At 44.3% G+C, this 24,816-nt stretch overlaps 1 long non-coding RNA gene across 1 annotated transcript; it reads left to right on the top strand.

Moving 5' to 3' along the window:
* LOC131512291 (uncharacterized) lies at nucleotides 1–24,598 on the top strand. Its single transcript, XR_009262071.1, has 3 exons — nucleotides 1–329; nucleotides 21,408–21,510; nucleotides 24,464–24,598. It is a non-coding gene; the product is annotated as an uncharacterized LOC131512291 (long non-coding RNA).
* Nucleotides 24,599–24,816: the final 218 nt, after the last annotated feature.

Raw genomic sequence — 24,816 nt, 5'->3', positions numbered from 1 at the left:
TCAAGATGGACTCAAGCGGTTGCCAAGGCAACAGTTTTACAGTCGTCACTGCCATGGAAACCCTTTCTGTGGCATAATATAAATATTTTCCTTTAAGAATGAGACGGGGAGGTGAGTGGGTGACAAGTTATTTTCTAATGCTCACGGGCTGCGGCCAGAGCCTTCGGTGGATGGGAGGAAGGAGAGGACCAAATTAGCTCAGATTCTATATAATTCACAGAACAGCCTGGTGTTATTTGTTTGTTTTTAGATATAAGAGCCAAAGAGATGGAGGTGGGGGGAGCAAAAAATGTCGACAAAAATAGTCCATAGTCCTGAAGTGGAGAGAGGTAAGAATTTCCCCTTCTTTCTTCTTTTTCTCAGGGACAGTCTATAAGGCTAGATCCTCAACAGAAGTGGTGAAGACAATTTAAAGTTTCCAAAGCCTCCTCTTCCACCTCAAACCTTCTCCAATGTAGGATGAAGCCTTAGGGGACGGTACAGGAGGACCAGAGACTTCTAGAGAACAGTGGCTCAGGAAGTGACCCAAGAGAAGGGACATTCTTTGCCCTCCTGTGCTATTTCGGAAGTTAGAGCCACAGAAATGCTGCTTACATTTGCTACCTTGGGCATGTCCCCACACTCACAGGATATTGTGGCCACACGGTCACCACACTCCGGTTTCTCCGAAGAGTCACCTTGGTGGAGAAACGGGACCACATGCTCTCCGAGGTACCTTCCAATGCAAAATTCTAGGAGTCCCTGGTCCTGCCCTTGAGGATTTATGATTGTCGGGGTCATTAGTGCTGTATTCAAAGATGCTCTGATTTTATTATTCTGATTGCCCGTCATTTTAATTGAGTGGCAGAATGAGCCCTGAGAACAGCAGCTGTGGGCCGGCTGGAGCCACCTGTGCTGGTCCCTCTATCTTCCCTTCCTCCTAGAACACGAATGTCAAGGCCTCTGCCTGGCTCTCCTCCAGGTGGTTTCTGTTGTGGGAGATTTACTGGCTTTAGTGGTCAGAGAGCTTATAGTGAACAGGCTCACAGGGCACCATCAGGCTGCAGTGATGCTGGGGCTGAAAGCAGGAAGCACCATGACTCCTTAAAGCTTGCCGGCTGCAAGAGGAGAAGGATAGTAGTGGTTCTCTAGTCAGGAAGCATTTGGGGAGGGGCCTGGCCCTGCAGCTGACCTTGCAGCTGCCCTGCAAGATCAAAGGGCAAAGAGGAAGGATGGCTTTGCATGGACACTCGCGCTGCAGCAAGATGAAGAAATTAGCCTAAGAATGTTCAGAACTGCCATTCTCTTTATCTCCAGCTTCTGGGGGTTGTGCCTGGGAGTGTGCTCAGTTGTGTGGTGTTAGGATGGGGGTTTTCATCCCCTCAGCCCCGGGTTCCTATCTGCAGCAGGGGAGTAGCACAACTGATGGAGAAGACGATAACCAAATCTATGAAATGATTTCAGGTTTAGAAATGGGCCATGGGGGGCGCCTGGGTGGCTCAGTCGGTTGAGTGTCCGACTTCAGCTCAGGTCATGATCTCACAGTTTGTGGGTTCGAGCCCCGCATCGAGCTCTGTGCTGACAGCTCAGAGCCTGGAGCCCACTTCGGATTCTGTGTCTCCCCCTCTCTCTGCCCCTCCCCTGCTCATGCTCTGTCTCTCTCTGTCTCAAAAATAAATAGAAACATTAAAAAAAAAAATTAGAAATGGGCCATGGATATTTAGCAATGCTCAGAGTGCCGAGGAACCCTCATGGCAAGAACGAGGGAACGTTAGAATATATGTAAAAGAAAGACCACCTCTTTCATCGCGTAGTAAAACAAAGCACCATGTCTGCTCCAGGACAGGGCTGACTTTGTTTTAAAGAAATCATCAGGTAGGCTCATGGATGATGGATCCTTGGCAAGATTTTTTTTTTTCCTTGCTGTGAAAACAGCTTTTATTGCTGTTTAGGGTTTATATAACGAACACATGGTCTTTGAAATAATTTGAACAGCAGACAAAAGGATAAGAAAAAATTTAAAAATGACTTGAAATCCCACCACCCAGAGATGATCCCATTAACCATTTGGTGACAATATTTTGCATATACGTAAGTGTTGTGCACACACACACGTATCATCTGACATAAGTGAGACTATTTCATGCATGCTGTTTTTATTTTGGAGAATTTTTTTTAATGCAGTCTTTTGCTCTCTGACCTCCCTTTTCCCTTCTGCCTTCCTCTTCTCCTACATCAACTTCCTTCCCATTGCAGGTAACCCTTGATAACCAGCTTGTATACCAGGCCCTAGGCTAGCCACCAGGGAAGGGGGAAAATATGAAAAAATATACTCTACAAAACTCCCTAAGTCTTCTGATAGAGATCTAACTCCAACTCCTTCTTTTATCAACTGAGTTCCTGGTAAATTGTTGTTTTTATTTATTTTCCTTTTGTTTGGATTTTAACTGGTTTTTGTTGGCCACTGAAAAAAAATATCATCAAATATATGGTTATTATATCCCCACGGATTCTTCTATTTCTATCAGATAGATTCCAGTGGGAGGGAGGGAAGAGTATGCATATTTTTTTTTTTTATTTTAAAAGATAGAGCAGGGGTTCCTGGGTGGTTCCATCGATTGAGTGGCTGACTCTTAATTTGGGCTCATGACATGATCTCACAGTTGGCGAGTTCTAGCCCCATGTCAGGCTCTGTGCTGACAGTGCAGAGCCTGCTTGGGATTATTTTTCTCCCTCTCTCTCGGCCCCTCCTCAACTTGTGCCTTCTCTCTCTGTCTCTCTCTCCCTCTCTCTGCCTTCCCCTGTGCACATGTGCTTGCTCTCTCTCCCTCAAAAGAAATATATATTTTTTAAAAAGATAGAGCAAAGTTGATCTCCAAAAGGGTTACTATCCCATTCCTACTGACAATGAAAGATAGCATTTGTAGGGGGAGCCTCACCCCTAACCTTCTCATAAGTAGTAGCTGTTTTCCTTCTCTTCTACTTTCTCCCATTCTGGTGGGGCTAAGGCGGTATCTCATAATTTTTAAATATTGTATTTCTCTGATTTTTAGGGGTGCTGGGCATATGTTCACATGTCTACTGGCCACTTTGTGTTTCTGTAAATTGCTGTCTCACAGATTTTGCTGCTTCTCTGTACTTTTCAAAACGTTTTTTAATTTGAAATAACTTGAAACTCAGAAGAGCTAAGGATACCACTGGGGATGTCAGCCTTGATCACTTGGCTTAGGTGGGGTCTGCCAAGTTTCTCCCCCACAAGGTTACTATTTTCCCCCAAGTTAAGGGTTTCTTTTGACCTCAGCTGAGCCACAGTGCTCAGCTCTCAAGTCAAAGCTAAGTATGGTAACTGACACAGGAGAAGTCCCTGCCAGTTGTAGACAAAGACCAGTCATGGACAGGTAATGATGTTGTAAAGTCTGCTGGCTTCCCTACTCGCTGCTATAGTGAGAATAATTGAAGATGCCTCTTGAGTGCTTCCTACGTGCCATGAAGAGCCTCTGGTGTCTTTTTGTTCATTGATTTCAAGTAAGTCTGTCCCAATCCTTAGCAGTGTTCTTTTTATCCATAATTAATTTTATAAATCAAAGTAACATGTGTTCGTAACTTCAAAGTCAGATGACATTAAAAGGTCCATGTTGGAAACACCAGTCTCTTTGCCATTCTTTGTAACCCTCCCATCCTCCAGTCCCGATCCCTGGAGGCAACTACCCACAACTGTCAGCTAGCTCTTCTAGAATTTGCCTCCAGTTCTCCCTTAATTCTTTATCTAACTTTAGCCACTTCCTATACTTCCTACTTTGGTAGGTAAGGATTTAGCTCTTCTATATGAACACTCCTTCCCGTTTCCTTCACTATCTCCCAAACATGTTTACACTGCAATGTTTTGGTAAATTTACACTCCATATTTCATTATTTTGGCTAAGCAAATATTTTTCACCATTGCTCCAGGTAGCAAGTTAGATTATGTTTCCATTCTTGTATGGCCCTTGGTTTTTTTCTTAGCTTTTATAATTAATTTGTTTTGCATTTGTCTGTTTTACTACAATCTACTTTCCCCGTCAAATGTTCTGTCATCCCGAATTATCCAAGTCAGTCAAAGTTCTTCTAAAGTTCTTATGGTCTTATTTCGTGATGTGTTATCATTTCTTATGTGTCTTGTATTGCCTGTTTCCTCCAATTTCCTTTTGTTTTCTGAAGGTTTTGTCTCTCCCATGTTAGAAACATTCCTTATGTGTCCTATCTTGGGCTATCTATTCCTTTAAAAAAAATTTTTTTTAAATGTTTATTCATTTTTGACAGAGAGTGCAAGCAGGGGAGGGGCAGAGAGAGAGGGAAACACAGAATCTGAAACAGGCTAAGGACTCTGAGCTGTCTGTCAGCACAGAACCTGACATGGGGCTCAAACTCACAAACCTTGAGATCATGACCTGAGTTGAAGTCGGTCACCCAATGTACTGAGCCACTCAGGTGCCCCTATCTATTCCTTTTAAGAGCAAAGCACTGTAAAGCCACTAGGAAGTTCCATGGTATGTGGATAGAGCCTGTCAATTGGTTGACTTTTCCTTAGGATTTTCAAACACTGAGCCAGATTTTTCACTAGGATAGTTGCAAATTTCAGTTTTGTGGCCGTGTGGAATGGGGAAGGACATGGGGTCCCAACACACTGTATGCAGACTTTCAAACAACAGCTCTTGTTTTCAAACCAGAGCCTAATCCTTCTTGTGAAGCAGGGCGTCCAAATCCTGAGCCTCTCAGCAGTCTGTAGGTTCTATCTAATGTCAGAATTTTCTATGACAGACTCTTAAGTTATAATTTGTTGTTTTTTTTTTCTGCTAAGTCAGAGGATGCTTTCAGTCCATCAAAACTTCATTTAGATGTCATGTCTACTGCTTCTTCTGTACATCCTTATATCCATTTTTATTCCTTTACTATCATTTTGGCGACATTTGGGTAGGGCAAAGAAATGAACACCTGTGGCCAATCAGCTTTTTAAAACTGAAATTCATCACATGAGTTCTAAAAACACTGAGCCTCAAAAAAGAAAACAATCGGGTTTTGATTCCTTTCTCCCAGAAAGCTCCTTGCCACTTACACAAACCTGTCTGTTTACTTCTCAAGGAGATAATTTCCCTAGACCAAAAGCTATGAGTGAGAAGACTTTAGCAACTCAAAGACATATACTGTTATACTGACAAATGGAGGGGATTGGGTGGGTGAGATGGGGAGAAAACGAGATGTTGGCAGGCACTGGATGTAAGGGAGCTAAGGAAGCAGTGAGAGATTACATAGACTAGAGGAGATGAGAGGAACAAAGAGGTCAGTACCAAAATCTCTCCTACTTTCTATTCTTACGATCACTGTCCTAATGTACTCTTATATTGTCTTATACCTGTACTGTCACAATAGTCTCCCAACAGGTGACTCTCCCTGCACTCTTGGCTCCCATAAATCCATTCTCCATATGATGTGTCACTCCCTTATTTAAAATCCTTTATTGGCTTCCATTGTCCTCAGGATGAGGTCCAGGTCACTCCCATGACAAACAAGGCCTTCTGTTAACCTGGCCCCTGTTTGCCTTTCCAGGCTTATCTTTCTCTACTTTTTGCCATGAACTCCTTAGAGCTTTTTCTTACCCGATTCTGCTCATGTTTTCTCTTCATCTTAGGATGCTCCTTGACTGGTTAATGCCTGTTCATTCTCTAAGATGCTCAGACATTGCTCACTTCCTTCGGGACATCTATTCCTGGGTTGCATGCTCCCCATTGGACACTCATAACAACCATTGCCTACATGTCCACGCTTGTGCGCGCGTGCGTGTGTGTGTGCATGCGTGTGTGCATGTATTAAAATGGTCATTTGTTTACTATGTGCTTCCAAGCCTGTGGGGGTTCTCGAGGGGAAAAACTGGATGTTAGTCTTTGAGTTTCCTCTCTCACTTAAAGTGCCTTGTGCATAATAAGCACAGTATTGAATGAATGAATGAGTGAATGAATTAATGCATTCTGGAAAGAGTCATCTAAGTGGGGTGCCTAAAAAAAAAAAAAAAAAACCTTTCAATCGGGGCTTGTCTATAGGTGTTCAGCCCTAAGTTGTAAAGTCAAACATGAAGAAACTTGCTGAATAAAATATTTCCATATCTTATTCCAAAATAAATTTCTGATGGGTCAAAGACTTAAAAAGAGAGAAAGAGCCATAAAAATACTAGAAGAAACCATGTGAGAATTTTGTATATTGGAATGGAGAATATTCTTCTAACCAGGAAATAATATCTAGAAAACTTAATTCTGATGGTTCATCTATATGCTTTTTTTAAATTGCTTGAGAAAAAAAAAATGCCATAAAGAGAACAGACTAACTGGGAAAACCATTTGCAGCATGCATAACAAAGGGCTAATTTCCTTATAATAGAGTTACTACAATGATAAAACTTATAATCCAATAGAAAAATAGGCAAAGATCATGAACACATAGTTTGCATAAAAGAAAATATAAAGGACATTTGAAAGATGCTCAACTTCACTTAAATAAGAAAAATATAGGGGCACCTGGGTGGCTCAGTGGGTTAAGCATCCAACTCCTTTTTAATTTTTAATTTTTTTAATGTTTATTTGTTTTGGAGAGAGAGACCGAGCATGAGTGGGGGAGGGGCAGAAAAAGAGAGAGAGAGAGAGAGAGAGAGAGAGAGGTATACAGAATCCAAAGCAGGCTCCAGGCTCCAAGCTGTCAGCACAGAGCCTGATGTGGGGCTCAAACCCATGAACCATGAGATCATGACCTGAGCTGAGGTCAGAAGCTTAACTGACTGAGCCACCCAGGTGCCCCAAGCATCCAACTCTTGATTGTGGCCCAGGTCATGATCTCACAGTTCCTGAGATCAAGCCCCATGTTGGGCTGACAGCATGGAACCTGCTTGGGATTCTCTCTCCCCCTTCTCTCTCTGTCCCTCCCAGACTTGCACCTGGGTGGCTCAGTTGGTTAAGCATCTGACTTTGACTCAGTCATGATCTCACAGTTTGTGAGTTCGAGCCCCACATCAGGCTCACAGCTGTCAGACTGTCAGCGAAGACCCCCTTTCAGGTCCTCTGTCCGTCCCCCTCTGCCACTCCCCTGCTTGCCCTATCTCAGAAATAAATAAACATTAAGAAAAATATGGATGCAATATTTGGTGATTCCATCTTCAGTTAGGTTGGCAAAGATCAAATTGGTTTGGCAAAGGCGTGGAGAAACAAGCGTTTTTACACATCGTTGGAAGGGATGTAGATTTATATAACTTTTTAAGAGGACTCTTTACCAATATCTATTAAAATTGAAAATGTACATAATTTTGATCTGGCCTTTGCACCAGTAGGTGCATTTTAGGTCTAGGAGTATGAAATTAGGTGCACCAGGATACCTATCACATTAATTAACAAATATTGAGTGCATGGGATGTACAAAGCACTGCGTTAGGTGCTAGAGATATAACAAGGAGCAAAAAAGATAAGGCTCCTGTTCTCGGGAAACTTGTAGTCTATTGGGGCACAGAGACATTGGTTAAACAGTTGGATTATCTAGATGAGTGCTATGAGGGTCGACAAGAATGGACCTAAAAGGAAACTGACAGGAGTCCGGGAAGGCTTCCTGTATAATTTGCCACCATGAGCTACATTCAGAGGGTTCAAGTTTGGTGGGAGACAAAGCAAACAACCACAGCACAAACTTTCAATTGTGGTTCGACATAACATAAGGGGCTTAAGTAACACACATTCTTATCCCCACCCTTTTCTACCTTTTGTAGCTTGTCAAAAATTAATGCAATTTAAAGAAGGAAGGAGGGGAGGAAGGAAGGGCACTTAACTTCTTTGAGCTGCAATGTCATCATCTGTGAAATAGGAATAATAACACCCTGGAGGGTTAGTGTGAAGGTTGAATAAAATAATGAGTGGGTCTCTACCAAGGAGGAGCAGTGCAGAAAGACTAGACCTGTTTATCCAAATCATTTGAGGCAGGATAATTAATTAAGAACTAAGAACTCCTCCTGTCCTTAGATAAAACCACATTTAAGCCATCCCACGCAGGGGACAAGTTTTCTTTCTTCTAAGGTCTCAAGAAGAAAACATACAGACAGCATTTTTGATAAACCAAATCCAGGGTTTAAAAGTAAACAAATTCTCTCTGTGTTAGAATAATAGGATCTTAGACCTAAAAGCCTAGGAAATAATAGAACACAGGGAGCAAATCCAAGGACTTGCCTGACGTATACTCTTGGTGAATGGGGGCATTCTTTCTCCATTAGTTAGCCTAAATCCTTCTGCCCGACATTTTTTCTTTTGTTAATCCTGTCTAGTCACCATTCCTGTAATCGTCCGTATGCCTAGGCATCCGAGGAGGCTGAGGGCTGGAATAAGATTAATATCATACACGCAGCCTGCCCTCAAGGCTCTAAGATTGCAGGTGCAAGATGCAGACATGGGGACAATTAGAACTAAAGAGCTTTCTTATGTGGCATGGGAAAAATCTTTGAACGTCTTTCTTTGTGGAATAGACACTATTTTTATATGTTTGATATACTACCTAGCTTTAAGTTAATTTTTAAAATCTGGCTTAATTTATCGTTGACATAACCTGCCTGACCCTTATAGACATTTACGTTTGGGCTCACAGCTAACAGCTTCTTACTGACGAGGCACAGGAAGATCTGCAATTTCCCTCTTCCTATCTGTGAGGAAGGGAGGGAGCAGGTATGACTAATAACCACCATTTCACAAAGCTCTGCTGAAGCCAGAGAAAAAGCGGGGGCGTTCCCAGCTCGGCGCACTGGGAATAGCCCAGGGTTTGAACCCGTCCTCCTTGGCTTGAGTCCTGGCTCCACTACTTACTCTGGGATTTTAAGCAATTCTCTGAGCCTCAGTGTGCTCTTATGCAAATTGTGGATGGTACCGCCAATTTTGTTGGGCTGATGTGCAGACCAGACATACATATTAAAAGTGGAGCGGGGGAGGCATTTGGTGGGGAAGTGCACTGTCCCACAGCTCCTTGCTGGACTGGCAGCGGTGGTCAGCCGCAGGCCGAATCATCTTCTTTGCAGTATTTTGAAAGCTGTGGGGAAAGCTGCTTGTACCTTTGAGTGCTTGCGATGGTTTGGATTGCAAAGAGAGATTTAAAAACATCCTTAAAGTGTTTTTGTGAAAATCAGATTTAATTCATGCTAAAAGAATTAGTAGGAGACTCACTCCTTCCCTGGCTCATTTTTCTCCTATTTAATGTTCTGGCACAGGGGCCCTGAGTGGGTTGCAGCCTCGGGGATTCTCTGTGCAATAGTTGCTGGTGTTTTTGCAGGGGCAAGGGGAACAATGCTGGGCTGTGGGCATCAGGTTTCAGGGCCGCAAAGTCCTTTCTATGTAGTTCTCAAACTTGAGTGCATATTAAGATTGTCTGGGGGCATGTGTTCAAGTTGCAGATTCCCAGGCCATACCCAGACCTACTGAGTTAGAAATTCCAGGGCTGGGGGCGGGAGGGGAGGGGGTGGCACCAGGAATCTACATTTCAACACCCTCCCTGCTGAGTGCATCTGAAGCAAGCCCCCCCCCACCCTCCCCTAGAATGGCTCCTGCAGCTTCTGCCTGCAACTCCCTTTGCAAGGGGCTGGGTCGGGTGCCTGTCTCTGGGGCTGAGCTAGGGTCCAGGTACTGATCCATTTCATTCTCCCCTGCCCCTCCCTTCTGAGGTGCAAGCTTCTCTGTGCATTCGATATAGGAAAACCCAAGCAAATTGACGTTTGGGGAGCATTTTACCGCTCAGTTATGCATGTGCAGACGTGCTGAAGTCCAGCCTCGGATCCGCATCATTTACCTGACCCTCTCCCACAAGCAGGGTGTGTGACCTGTGTGGTCACACAGGTAGCACCTCACAAGGGGCTCTGTGTTTGGTTTAATGTCCTGCCGTCACTGACTCAAATTCTTAATCATTTTATCTTGGAACTCATGCTCCGTAAGTGAAGTCTGATGGGACAGTAGAGCAGAGTATGTGAGCGGAGGAGACACCCAGAGGGGGCACGGTCCCAAGTCGGCTGCCACAGGGGGCAGTGGGCAGCACGCGTGCGGAGCAGTCGGCTGGGCAGCCTGGGGCAGAAGCTGGGCCAAGACCAGTGGTGATGACAGTACCAGCAGTGGCAGAAGCAGCAGCCACCAGGCTCAGGGAGGGAGGTGGGGCTGTGCAGGAGAGCAGCAGGGAGACGGCTGGTGGGAGGCTGGCTTGCCTGTCTGTCCCCAGGACCCATCCTGGCAACATCTGCACACACACATTCACTCTCTGGCCTGAACCCCAAGATAGGGGCTGCCAAAGCTAACCCAGTAAACTCTGTCAATAAGTTATTACAAGAAAAAGCATACACATTGCAAGAAAGTGTATCATGTAGCTCATAGCCCACCCCCCCCCCCTTACCAGAATTCTTCAAAGAGCCTGACTCTCTGGTTTTGAACTGCTACAACGTTGCAAAGCAAATATGCACGGCCTTAGAGGAGAAATTAAATTTAAAGATTATGCATTGGATGGAAAAGAACACTATTTTCACATGAGGCCATAGATGAACCGATTTTCAATAAAGCAGACAGTTGTAAAATTAATTTTCCTTGTAATGGAAGAGACAGAGATAGCATGCATAAACAGATGCTCTGAGTTATATAAAATCATGAGGCCACTTTCAGTTTCTTGTATGACTTTCACAAGTTACAGGAAATGTCAGAGGAAACCTTAATACAGGGGCATCTGGCGGGCTCAGTCGGAAGAACGTGCAACTCTTGATCTTAGGGTCATGAATTCGAGCCCCACATTGGGTGTCGAGATTCCATAGATAAATAAAACTTAAAAATAAAATAAAATAAAATGCCGTTGTATAAAATGCCTTCAAAGTTAGATTCAGACAACATGAAACTGATTTGTAGCAAAAAGTAAAATTCTTTAGAGAAATTGTTTCATGTGAATCATCAGCTCTAGGTGTACTAAAATATACTTTTCAAAATAATTCATCAGAAAGCTATCCCAATGTTGACACAGCCTATAAAATACTTTTAATAGCTCAGTAGCAGCTGCATCATCAGGAAGATTATTCTCAAAATTAAAAAGATTAGTTGTCAGCTCCTACTCTCACATTTGCCAAGAGTAACTCATGTTGCCTTTAATTACACCGAATGGGAGTGAAATCGCTGCAAGTTTAAATGAATCTGCAGAGAAATCTTATGCTCGGTCAATACGTCACATTAATAAAGTTATCTATTGTATTATATTAAATGGTGACATCAAAATGTTAGGCAAATTACGAATCTCGGTTATCACCCCCATGTTTTATGTCTTTGTAAGTAAAAACAATTTTATTTTTATTTATTTATTTATTTTGATGAGGAACAAGACATTTAATAGTTTTAAAGTATCTCCCTCCAAAATATTGTTACAAAGAACAATGAGTAACTTTACAGTGGGAGACACCACTTTAATCAAGTAACCAAAGCGATTATCATCAGTAATGGGACAAATCAAAATCTTATGCCACATGAGAGGACGGATCGAGAAGAACACAGCACAACTTCTGGGATATTCCTGCCAAAGATGTATAACCTGGATCTAATCAGGAGAAAATATCAGACAAGCTAAACTGAGGGTCATTCTGCAAAGTAACTAGCCTGGAATTTTCAAACGTGTTGAGGCTTGAAAGTTAAGGAAAGATTGAGCAGCTGTGCCAGATTGAAGACTAAAGAAACAGGACAACTAAATGCAATGCATGATCCCGGACTGAATTCTTTCACTATAAAAGAGACATTATAGAGACAATTTGCAAAATGTGAATGGTTCTGTGCATTAGGTGATAGTAATGTTTCCCTGGGAAACTTCCTGATTTTTTCTGGTTGTGTTGTGGTTCTGCACAGGTGTGTTTGTAGGAAATACAGAGTATTCTGGGATGATGGACCATTGTGCTGGCCAATGTGCTCTCAAACTGTTCAGAAAAAGTTGTTTCTGCAACTCTCTGTTTCAAAACTTGATAAAAAAATTTTTTTTTTAATTTTTTAGTAAAAACAATTTTAAAAGGAAAAGCTTCACATTGTAGTATCTTTAACGACCCTTTTCTTTTCCTGCTCCAGGAACAAAGGGTGCTACCTTTTCCTTTTGCGCTGGGTGCCGAGAATTACACAGTTCACCCTGTCCACAGCTCTTCCCTGCAGGGTGCATGGCCGGGTTCTCGGGTTTTCTCTGGAGCGCCTGGTGTGGAACCCTGCTCCCACTTTCCCGCTTGCTAGCCCTCTTTTGTGGAAGTCCTTCCTAAAGAACCGCTTACAGGCCCCCTGTGATGCTCCTGCCAGGGTGGAGAAGCATACTCCTAACTCGCAGCCAGCACGCTTCTGATGACACAGCAGGAAGTCCAGGCGCCCCCCCAGCTTGCTGTCGAGCCGTGCCTTGCCCATTCTGTGTCATGCGACTGTGGTTTTGGACCCTAGTGAAGGCCTTTCCGTTTCTGATTAAATTCCAACTTTACCTAGTTTGTTGCGGTGAATTTAGACCCCAAATCTGCTCTCTGATGCTTTAGCTTTTCCTGACAGTTCTGCGGTATCTCAGATTTGATGGACATGCCTCCTGTTTTTATCTTGGCCACTGATAAAAATGGACTGGAGCATGCTACCTAGTACCGGAGAGCACAGTACCTGCAATGACTTAACTAGGCTCGGGCCCTCTGCCGCTCTGCTCCCTTCTCTCCCTCTCTCACCGTTTCCATTAAGCGAATGGACACGGTGCCTCTCTGAAGGCCTCTCTTTCATCCTCTTCCCCCACCCCCACCCTCCCACCACCCCTCCTCCCCCACCGTTAGGCATTCCACTCAGGATGCCTGCACTGAGGAATAGCTCTGGGGGAAAATGGAGGTGGGCAGAGCTCTCCCTCTCTCCTCTTGCTTCCCTTGTTTTCAACCCTCCAAAGTCATAGGGCAGTGTGGAAGGCACCCCGGGTCTTGTCCAGGCTGGGATACGGTTTACCAAATTTGTGGCAGCAAGTCAAATGCTGAGGTCCTCAGGGTTTAATTTCCCTCCTGGGAGCGCTTCCTTCGGTCCAGTAATGGTGTGCAGAAGACATGGCTTTGGGAAGACCATCTTATCTCTCTTATTGGATCCCTGACAAGTTGGTTATGTATCTCACTCAGGTAACAAGAGTTACGGGAAGATAAGAGCTTGGGCTCTAGATAGGGAGTCAGGAGAGAGTAAGATTTAATTTCCTGTTCCTTTGCACATTATGATACCCCCTCTTCCAGGGAGAAACCGTTGCAGGTGAGCCCTTGCTTCCCGCCTGACCTCTGGCTTTGCCTTCAGACATGCAATCTTCTTACCTCAGAGTTAGAGTTGACCTTTCCCACACCTATAGGTCTGGGGTTCCTTGGCTAACATTGATGACCCCTCCAGTCTTCAATTTACCTCTAACTCTAGTTTCTGAACCTATGCCTGGCTGAAGTCTCAGATCGCATGAACCCCCAAGTTCACCGACCTCAACACCACAGCTGTGCTTTATAATTTGGCTTCCATGAATCCCCTGGTTCTTAGCTGCTTGTCTGGTTCCTGGACCATGACCCTCCTCCAGGTGTAAGCCTTGTCCCCGCTGCAACATACGCCTGTCCCCATTGTCCTGGTCCGTCTTGAACAGCCTCTGTCATCTTCGACGCTGATGTGACATAATAGTGGCTGTTCCTTCCTCTTAACTTTACTTATAAGCCACACGAGCTCCTCGTCTGTACTTGTCGCAGTCGTGGATTACTGGGACCGTCTCTTCGAGGATAGATCCTGCTAAGAATTCCAGGAAAGGTGCTCCCCTGAGTCAACTGGACATTACCCTTGCATGAGGGTATGAGCAACAGATTCTCCTTTCTTCTCTAGCCAAACCAAATCATTTCACTTTTACATTGTGTGTGTTGTGACCAGATGGGCTTTTTGTAAATCAGACTATATTGTAAGTGATCCAGAGCGACTCTATCAAAAGGAGTCCCGAGAAAAATCTTAGAAAATTTAAAGCTTCCCTTCAGTAATTTAGCTGCTTTACCAAAGCTGAATTTTCATGCATGGGTGTCCTTTAAGTGGCATGTGTGTTCTCTGCCACATGACTGCTCCGCCGGCTGCTCTTTGAGAATCTTTGCAGTGTGTTCATGATAAATGTGTCTCACCCAAGCTGTATGCTTCAGCTACTTCATTTACATATTTAAGGAAAGCCACTGTTTTGGATGCTATGTTTAAAAGTTGAAGGTCCTTGGGGCATCTGGGTGGTTCAGTCGGTTAAGCATCTGACTCTTGCTTTTGGCTCAGGTCATGATCTCACAGTTCATGAGATTGAGCCCTGCATCGGGCTCTGCACTGACAGCATGGAGACTGCTTGAGATTCTCTCTCTCTTCCTCTCTCTTTGCCTCTACCCCATTCACGCGGGCGCGCTCTCTCTCTCTCTCTCTCTCTCTCTCTCAAAATAAATAAATAAACTTAAAAAAAAAAGAAACGTTGAAGGTCCTTCTGGAAATATAGCTTTAAAAATGTTTAAATTAACTATAATTTCAGATGGAGATTTTGCTGTTGTTGTTGAGCACCAGGAAAACAGACGTTATGAGTTACAGGTGAAATCTGACCAGAGAAAATGCAGTGGCTGCTCTGCTTCCAGTAATGTCCCCCTTGGGGTTGGTTCTACGGACTCTTTGAGGAACAATCCTGAGTCTTGAGTAGGCATGGGGGCCGCCTTTTGGACGGGTCACCTCTTTGCTCAGGTCCATGCTCTGTGGTCTGTAGCTGCGGGCAGGTTGAACACCAGGAGCGGGGACCTGGCTCTTGTCAAGCTGTGTGCTCTCAGTCCTGAGCTCTTCTGGGGCCTCAGACTTAGAAGGGCCCTGGAGGGAGCCCTATGGCGAAGCTTAGAAACCAACAGGGACTTACAGACTGTGCCTCTGGCTGAAAAGTCTCATTTTCCCAGCAACTTTGTATTCTACTCAAATAACACCACCTCTCAGAGGCTGGCCCTTTTCCTTCCTTCTCCTTCAACTCAGAGGTTCCTCAGAGTCCAAAGATAAACATTCAGGACAAGCAGGCATGGAGGTGAGAGGAGCTGGGAGGCCCCTGCTTTTGCACAGAAACTTCGTGCAGGCGTATTTATTTTGAAGAGTCCCAGGAAGGAGCAGAGGGAGGGCTGAACAGCTGGCTCCTCTTCCGTATCCTCCCAGTTCTGCATTTTCCTCCTGTCTGAGGGACCATCAGAGTCACAGGGGTTGGGCTCCCAATATAAACACTGAGAGCTTCCATTCCTATAAGAGTTTTCAAGAAAGCACATCTGAGTCCTCCCAGATACATCCTTTTCCAAATGGGATGGCAGACTTCTTCTCTACCTGTGCCCTCAACATGTGGACGTGTGCACGCACACACACACACACACACACACACACACCTCTTTTTTTCCTTCCGGTGCAGGACCATGACCACTTGAAGGAGAAGACTCGTCTACACTTGTATCAAGAGGCCTCAGTGGTACTATTCTCCTTCCAAGGGGCCTAAGCGGGAAGTGTGAGGTTCTGGAGAAATCCAAGCCAGGAGCTGCTTCCCAATGGGGCAAGATATATCCAGGTTTTATACTTACTAACTGTGTGATCTTGAACAAATTATTAATGTAAAATGGGAAAAATAATGACAATAGCTGCATGTATTGTCCTCTTACTATGTGTTAATACCCTGGCTAAACAGCTTTCCCCCATTATCTCATTTAATCTTCACAACAGTCTGGTGAAGAAGACACTGTTTTGATCTTTTGCTTTTTAATGGTGGAAAAGTCAGGAAATAAAAATATATTATCAGGGACAAAAATATATCAATTAATGTTTCCACATATGATCTCACTGCACATAAGAGAAAAGAATAAGTTATTTTCATGGTCAGCAGGGTAGGCCCTCATTCATCCATCCATCCATCCATCCATCCATCCATCCATTCATCTACCAACCCAACCACCTAGGACCCCACAAGCCCCTTGTTACTGTTCTGCAATGTTCACCCTACCAATTAATGCTACTAAACTCTAGTGTCTTAGGTTAATGAACAAGATTGAGTGATCCAAATATAAACTTGATATTTGCCCAATGGCCAGGGCTGGACTGGCTGGCTCCCTCAGAAACTTCACCTAGTTGCTCAGGGCAGCAGCAATTTGCCACAGGTAAGGAAAGTCATCCCTCCTGCCCTCACACCCAGAAGAGCCTCCTAAGTCCTGGCCTCTGTATGTACGATGAGTGGATTTAAAAATTCTTCTTGTCTTCTCTTCATCTTCCCCTAAATCTCTGGTGGGAATAGAATTGTGGTAGGTTTTATATAACAGCCTCACAGCCTTAATTTTATTTACCTCACAAGCTTGACTCTGGAGACGCCAGCTGTATGGTTACGGAAAATAGCATAGAAATTATGAACTTTTCAGCCAAGGGCTCATAACAGGGCCACAGGGCTGAATGTAACAACACTGTCCTCAGGACTTTGGGGAGAAAAACTCATACAAGCCTCACACAAGAGACTCCAAGAGAAAACTGAGCTTGAAACCAAATCTCCCAGGGAACTTTTCTCCACTGGCTTTGCATCCCTCGCCATGCTCCCAAACCAGTCATGGGCAGTGAGTCAGCTCAGGAGCAAACACCTCCTATGGTGGCTGTGGGCAACATGCCTGTTCTGCTATTGATCAGACTTTCTGTTCTCTGCTCTGGGGATGGCAGGTCTGGAGCAGGAGAAACAACTGGAGACAAAAAAAAAAAAAAGATTAAAATAAACTAAATACAAGTAAAGGAGAGAGGGTAAAAATAGAAATAAGTGAAGCTCTTGTTTCCCGGGGAAGGTCGAAGCACATAGGTACAAAGATTAATGAGCCTATTATGATCAGAGGCTAGAGAGACTTGAGCTTGAGATGCTCTGATAAGGATTGGGCAGGGAAGGGTTAATCACCAAGGCAGGGAAAGTGGGCCAGGTGCTAGGGGGAGTTGGGGACATAGGGAGAGCAGCCAGGCTGGTGGGCCCAGGGATCCAGGGAATCTGGAGGACCTGGTAGAGAGGTGACAGGTGTCCCAGCAAGTGGGAAAAAGGGTAGAAGCCCCAACAGGTACTCTCAGAAGAGGGGGCAGGATAGGACAGTTGGGGGACACGCAAGAGACCAAGGCAGGTCCAAGACTAGGGAAACAAGGTAGATTCCTGGAGCAAGAGAAGGCACAGGAGATAATCAACAGTGAAGGCAGGGTCAGATTTATGAGAAGTCAGAGTGGGGTGTGGATGCCAGGCCATCACAACTGCCCCAGAGTTCCTCAACCCAACTTTCCAAACGGAGGTGCCTGGCTGGAGCCTAGGGCCAGGGCTGAGCTCGTGGTGGGGAGAGGGCAGGGGTTAGCCAGCTGAGATGGGGGGCTTCAAGCCTGTCACCTTGAAGGCTCTGAAGACTTTGGGTGCAAAGTGCTATTGCTTGGAGTATGTTACACATTGAAAGCACCTTGGGAGCTTTCAAATATACTGACACCCAGGCAATCTCTCTCCGCAACCCTAACCCATCCCCACACCAATCAAATGAGAATCTATGGTCCTCCAGCGATTCCCGTGTTAGCCAAGTTGAAAACCACCAACGTACGTGCAAGATGACTCTGTCAGTGTCTACGAAATGGGTACCGTACAACATAGCAACCACAACCAGAGTGTAGTATTAGGCACGTGAAAAGAGATCAGTTTGAATTCATATCTGCTGTAAGCCTTAAACACACTGGATTTTGATGACAGCCTGAAAAAAAAAGTGTGAAATATCGCATCAGTAATGAGATATTGTTGAAATGATAGTTTTGGACCTATTGGGTTACATAAAATGTATTATTAGAATTAATTTCACCTGCTTGTTCTCCCCTGCCCTAACGTTGCTCCTAGAAAGTATGTCTGCCTACGAGGTTTGCATGCTACACACCTATTTCTTTTGAGCAGGGGTGCTCTGGGACTTCTCAGTTCCGATTCACCAACCACACGACTGAAATTGCTTTTCCAGTATGGCGGCTGCTGATGGTACTCGACTTTGGAAAAAAGGCCTCCCACACCATTTGCAATTATGTATTTATTTGTGTGTTTACATGTTTAGTGTCTGATTTCCTCAGTGGGCCATCTGTTTTGTTTACCTAGTTCAGCACTTAGCTGGGTATCTGGGACATAGTAACAGTTGAATGAATATTTGTTAAGTTAATGAATGGGGAAGGAAGGAAGGAAGGAAGGAAGGAAGGAAGGAAGGAAGGAAGGAAGGAAGGAAGGAAGGAAGGAAAGGATGAAGGAACACACAGATGAATAAAGTAGGTCTCTTTTCTACTGCTGTGTTCCCTGGGACACACAGGCTCATCAGCAAGTCTCCAGCTTGGGCTGGTACTACAGAAGAGAGGGCTGTCGCAGAGGTGACGGGAAAGTGTTTTGGAGCCAGGCTTGGCCAATGCAACTCACCAGCCTCTTGGACTCTGATTTCTTCCATCTGTAAAATGGAGGTAAGATTATCTCCCAGGGTTATTGTGTTCTGCAGGGTTTAACAGTGACTGTAAAGCAGTCATTGGTTTAAGAAGGAAAAAAAGAGGATTAGTCCCTGGGACACAATCTGTTCTCCCCAGGGGGTTGCAGGAGCTCCTGGCCTCCTGGGGGCAGACTGCTGGATACACCTAGTTCTTCAAAGCCCGACACCCACTGTGCCTTTGGGCAGTTTATGAGGATGGAAAAAACGAAAACTTCTGATGGCTTTACCTTGTATAAAAAGGTGTTTGCTTTGGCTCATAGCCCAGCCTTGGCCACTGGCTACTCTCCTACTGCGGCTCCTTTCCAACATCATGAGTCTAGCACTCTCCTCAGGCAGTACTTTTGGAAGAGGCCTCAGATTCAGATCAGAATCTTTGGAGACGGGCAGAGAGTCTTTTGCCCCCATATCATGCTTGGCACAAAAAGCATTGCCCCCTCCCCTTGCTCACCCATGACCCGTGACCCATGACATGACCCATGGTAACAAAGGAGGGAGGCTAGGACACAGGAGGCTCAACCTGTTTGTCCACAGTGTTCTCCATCTGGCCAGACAGCACACCAAGAACTGCCCTATTTATCAGGCTCACAATTGAAAAGGGAGTATGCGCTGGCTGTCAAAAAAGAGAACGCCATTTATTCCCTTCTCTGGGGGCTATTTGTAATTAAAATTCAAGCTCAATTTATCCAGATAAGGAGAATGCTCTCGGCATGCACCTGTTTTAGTAATTTATGGTCTCTTGAAGATGGGTAGAAGCACGTATCTGTCTGCCAAGGCTGAAGCAGTGGTGATCAGTAAAAGGCCTCCATGAACCTTCATTCCCAGATTCGGAATACTCCACAACCATAGAGACATGCATTTGACAGGTCAGGTTTTAAAGTTGTAAAGCCTACAGAATTATTCATGCTGTCAATGCCCACATTGTCTGCAGTGAACACAGGGAATGAAATATCAAAATGGGATTCGAAATAATAAACGGTCAAGATTTGTGCCGAAACTAGATGCAAGAGGCCAGATGTATCACTTACGGCTCTTAGGTTGATGAGGTCAACGACACACAAATTCCCAAGACTTCACTTCATGAAATATTAACAAGCTTCTTCCTCAGCTGCTTCAGAACATTCCTGAGCCAGATAACATTGTGTTATATGGCAAGGCATTCACACGGGCGTCAAGGACACATTCACGGGCTCAAGAAACTCTACCACCTACCTGGAGGTCCTACAGACAGGACCATGATGTAAAGCCTCGTGACTAGTCAAGTTCAGTCAGCAAAACCATTGCTTACATCTCTTTGGAAAGGACTCTAACAAATTCTCTTGTCTATGAACGCACTGTCTAGTGTCTGGACCTTTGTCTAAGATCCATAACTCCTGTTGGATGAAGACATGGAATGCAACTCTGAAGTATTGATCTTTATTTTTCTCACAGATACAGGTATCAACTCGCTTTCCACTGGAGTCCAGAACCCTCTGGATTACCCACAAAAAGTTCTTGGCAGTGACCTGAAACCACATGGACAGCTGGCTAACCTACTCTAACCATGACGTGCTGACTAGTAATTCATCTTCATGTTCCAGACTTATCCAACAACCACCGCAGGCAATTCTAAGTGAATTCCTTCCTACAACTCTCAGTCAGCCTCCAGAAAAGCTCCACTGAGCTGACACCTAGCCTCCTTGACTTCATTTCTCTCTTTCCTTCTTGATTCTAATTTGTCACCCATAAGCTCAGACCTACATTTGCTTCATACATTGAGGTTTGGCCTGGGCCACCTCTAAACTGGGCCCCAAATATGCAAAATTTTAAAGACACAATCACTGTATTGATTCTGTATCAGTCTGGATGGGTTTGATTATACCGTGATAACAAGCAACAGTCACAGCTTAGTGGCTGAAAACCACAAATTTTACTTCTTGCTCGCCCTCTATGTCCACGTGACTCTTCACATCACCCTCCCCACCCCCACCCCCATCTGTAGTAGTTGGGACCATTAGGTGTGGGGGCAAGCACTCCTACTCGTGTCAAGAGCATGAAAAAATCGGGAGTCTTGAGTCAGGTTCCTTGAGAGACAGCTTGCAGCAGGTGTTGGTTTGCAGGAAGTTTGTACGCAGGGTGATCGTTTCTGAGAACACCTGTAGGGGGGTTAGGAAGCAGGAGTGAGCACAAGGTGGGGTTGCAGTGTGGTGAAGTTGCAACAGAGGCCTCAGCCAATTCTATAGGGATGGTCCTCTGGAATTGACCCAGACTGAGGCAATGGAGCCCCGGCCTGCTCCCGAGACCATTCCCTTTAGGGGAGGGCAATTCCTAGAGGAGCTCAGATGTGAGCAGTCAACAGCCAACACTCATGGCAGCTGAGGGAATGGGAGCCTTGACCCTAAATGGAGGCTTCTGGGTGAGGCACCAGATTATCTGCCTTAGTGCACTGCTTGGACTTTGGTAGGAAGCTCTCTATCTGGGAACAGCTCTGTGAGAATTCTGTCTGGTCGCCTTTGCCGCTTTCCACAGGAAGATTAGAGAAGGATGATCTATAACTCAAGTGGGTGCAGTTGGTCTCAAGGGCACAGTTACCCATTTTATATTCTTCTCACTGTTGACTTTGCTAGGATGACCCAAACCATCATCCCTGAGCTTCTGGTCAGTATGCTGTTCTCTGGCCATGCCTGCTGCACTTGTCAAGTTATCATTAGATGAGGCAGGAGAGTACCAAGAAAAGCCCCAGGATATCATCTGGTGTCACAGTGTTACAGCAGCCCTAACTCCTCCTGATAGTCAAGGCCAATTACCCTGCACGTATGAGGACTCCTTTTCTCACCTCCTTCTTTTGGTACAAGAAGCTTACAGTAACTAGGCAGCAGCTGAGGCTTAAAGTTTAATGAGGCATTTACTATGTTTCCAGATACAAATGTTTCCTTCAGGGAATCAAGACCTGTAGACTTACAGAGTCGAATGTTGCAGTAGTGAGAAGCATTACATGCCCAGGCAAGACACTGGAAATGAAGGTATGCAAAGCCTTTTCTACTTTTACCCCTTGGTTCCTGGACTTATGTATTCTACTATTTGGGGATACCAAATTATATAATAGTCTTTGATTGGGGGTATTAACTACATCCTAGAGGATAGCACCCCCATTTTCACAGAGTTTAGTGCTTCCTCCACGGTAGATGCTCTCTGCTGGGCATTAACCTGCAGTACAAAGATCATCACTCTGCCTGTCCACTCCCATAGGCCCACCACCATGCTCTTCTCAGGCTCCAGTCCTGTAATCTTTCTCTTTTCAGGCCCCCTGGCCAACCGGCCTAGTCATTTTCCACAGCCCTGAGTTATATACCTACTCCTATTCCATACAAAGTAAACAACCATGTGTTCCGTCTAATGAGAGGATTCCTTTAACATTGTCACTCGGGACTGCCCCATGGCCACAACAGTCCATCTTTGGCTAGCATCTCCAAACCAAGCCAATACATCCAATCTCAGCCTCTTTCTGCCTCCACTGGCTTGGCTGATGGAAGGCATCCCCCATGTGGCAATACGTTTTATCTACGGGAGAGAACTTGGTACAGCAGTGGTGGATGACATGGGCATCTGGGCCATCTACCAATGCAGCTTACACTCCCCTCTGGCCCTGCTCGTGCCCAGTCCCAGATGAACCACTTCCATTACATACAGATTACTGCTGAGTCTGCCAACCCAATGACTTGGTAGGTTGGATGCCAACCAACTCATGATGGGAAGCTTTGGTCACATGGTCACTTTTCAGATGCTCCGTCTCTATCAGGACCAGTAGCATGCCAGAAGCTATGTTTCAAATGGTATATAGATGTTCTTTGCAGATGGCATGGCCTTGCTCCAGAACCCTCTGGGTCTACATTGTGATTCTCCTATTGGGGCATGCCATAAGCTCCACATGGTGTTTTATTTTCCCACCACAGGTAACTCTAATATCAATAGAGTCTGCTCAATCATTTGGTCTAAGCAATATGGGTTTTGCATTGCATCCTAGTTTTGCTGTGACTCAAAGTTTTGCCTGGACAGCTTTCTGTGTTACCTGGTAAATGGGTCAGAGCCTTATCACTAAGTGGCTTTCAGATCCTGAAGAGGCCTACCAGGCATTGGGCTTCTTTCTTAGTGGTGAGAGGTGAGGGATACATTAATCTGTCCTTTATTTCCAAGAGATGTCCCCACATACCCCCAAACCAATAGATCCCTAAAGAGTTCACTGACTTGACAGGGATGTTATGTTCTTCTTGGACATTATATCAGGTGGTACCTGATATTGATGTGTCTTATTTCTGGTCCTATTAACTTTGACCACTTGGTTAAGGTGTCTGTGAGGCTTCTCCTCTGTAGAATTTTATTCCCCCACCTCTGCCACCCCCTAGGAATCAGTAAGGATCTGATGAAGAGGTACTTTGATACTATACAAATATTCTGTTTATCATCATACTTTCACCCACTTTAGCATCCATTGATGATTCTTGCCTGCGATAATTATTGCTATGTTATTTGCCAATTGGTGATTTTCTATCTTCATCCTCCTTTTATACAATTATTGATTGGAAACCTTCTATAGAGAGAAGTCCCTTCTCCCCCATTTCTTTATTACTTAATCAGTTATTTTATCTGTATCACCATGAACCAATAGATACTAACCTTTTCTACAGGTTAAGTCCATCACTATCATTATCCACCTTATTGCTCCCATTTTCCTAGATTTCGGGACTTCTTTTAAGTTAAACACTTCCTTAAAATAAACACTTTTTATTGCAGTTGGTACAGTCCATTATCTCTTTCTGCTGCAATTCCTTCTCCCTCATACTCCCCCTTATCCCAGGCAGTGTTGTGGCCCATGGGCATTTTGGGTATGTGGGCCAGGGGGGACGTTGAGTTGGGGGCTTACTTAATTTAGTTATCTCCTCTGTTGGGATATAATTGTGTGGTTTCAAATCACTATCACTTCCATGTATAGTTGAGTTGTTATTGGGTGTCTGGTATAGGAATGTCTTCCAAGAATATTTCTACTGTCCAAAATGTGTAGGACCAGATGTTTCGTTTCAGTATGAATGTGGCCTACAGTGCCCAGCTTTGGAATTCTGTAGATAATGGCTGGCCTGCAATTACAAATCTGTTCAACCTTGCAACATGGACACAGCAACCTTTAAAAGGCTCTAAAAACTATTTTTGAAGACTCAGAAGAGAAACTTGAATACAAATAAGAAGGAAGGTGCCTACTTAAAAGTTCATAAAGCTGTCTGTGCCATTTTAATTCAATTTGCAAGGGCACTTTTGGAACATTTCATTAAAAGAAACAAGATAGTATAGATTCCCAGTTGGGGCACATAGGAAAGGTACATTCTTTCGTCATCTTTACATTCACAGAACTGAGAGAAATTTCAGGAAAAAAGTTAATAGAAAAAGAAAAGCAATAAAATAGATAGAAATTATTCTGATTCAAGGATAGAACTATCATTAATCATATCAAAAGCAGTAACTCAGTAGGAGAGATAACTTCCAAACAGAATAATAATGAACAGACTTTTGTCTCGTTTAATAATCCAGTTAATGATGAAGAGTGAATCATATGAATACATTAGAGAAAGATTTACACTTCTTGCTGATAAATTCACACCAGTGAAAATAGCCTACAACGCAAGATACCCATCTACAGTGAGGACGTGAATGACTAATAAGTAAATCGATGAGTGACTTTCGATTTAAAGAGTTTTTAAGATTAGTCACTGCTGAAGAAAACTTGATATGCTCTCGGGTCATGTCATCACATCGGAAAGAAATGCTGTTGGAGGTTTTCCCCAAATCGACAACCATCCTAAAGGTAACATGTGGCACTTCCGATAATGAGTTGTAACGCTGAGAGAAACTTTTTGAAACAGCCAATAAGAAAAAAATTTTGATCGAACACATTAGAGGTAAGTCTGACTTGTCTTCCTCTGGCAGAACTGTCATCAAATTGTTGCCATGCGAAGAAGCAATCTAAAGAATATGTGGCCCAAAAAAAGGTAGGAAAAAATACTTTAGTCATGTGCCAGGCAATTACAAAACATTGTATCGTGTTTCTGGATTTTGTGATGTTTATGGTGTCGGTTAGCATTTGCAAGATTTGAAATTGGTTGTGATTTCTTTTCTCATTTTGCATAAATGGTAATTTTCAAATCTCAGTTCGTGTCATAATTTGGTATCCTTTTTCTTAAAGAAGGACCTCAAACTGCACAACTTTCAAGCCTCACAAAATCTGAATTTGTCTCTTCCCTGAGTTCGGAAAAAGGGCGGGTTTCGAAAAGCATGCCCCG

Source organism: Neofelis nebulosa, chromosome 5 (assembly GCF_028018385.1).
Source record: "Neofelis nebulosa isolate mNeoNeb1 chromosome 5, mNeoNeb1.pri, whole genome shotgun sequence".
Taxonomy (NCBI): Eukaryota; Metazoa; Chordata; class Mammalia; order Carnivora; family Felidae; genus Neofelis; species Neofelis nebulosa.
The sequence above is the reverse complement of the archived record's forward strand: the minus strand, read 5'-3'. Positions and strand labels throughout refer to the sequence as shown.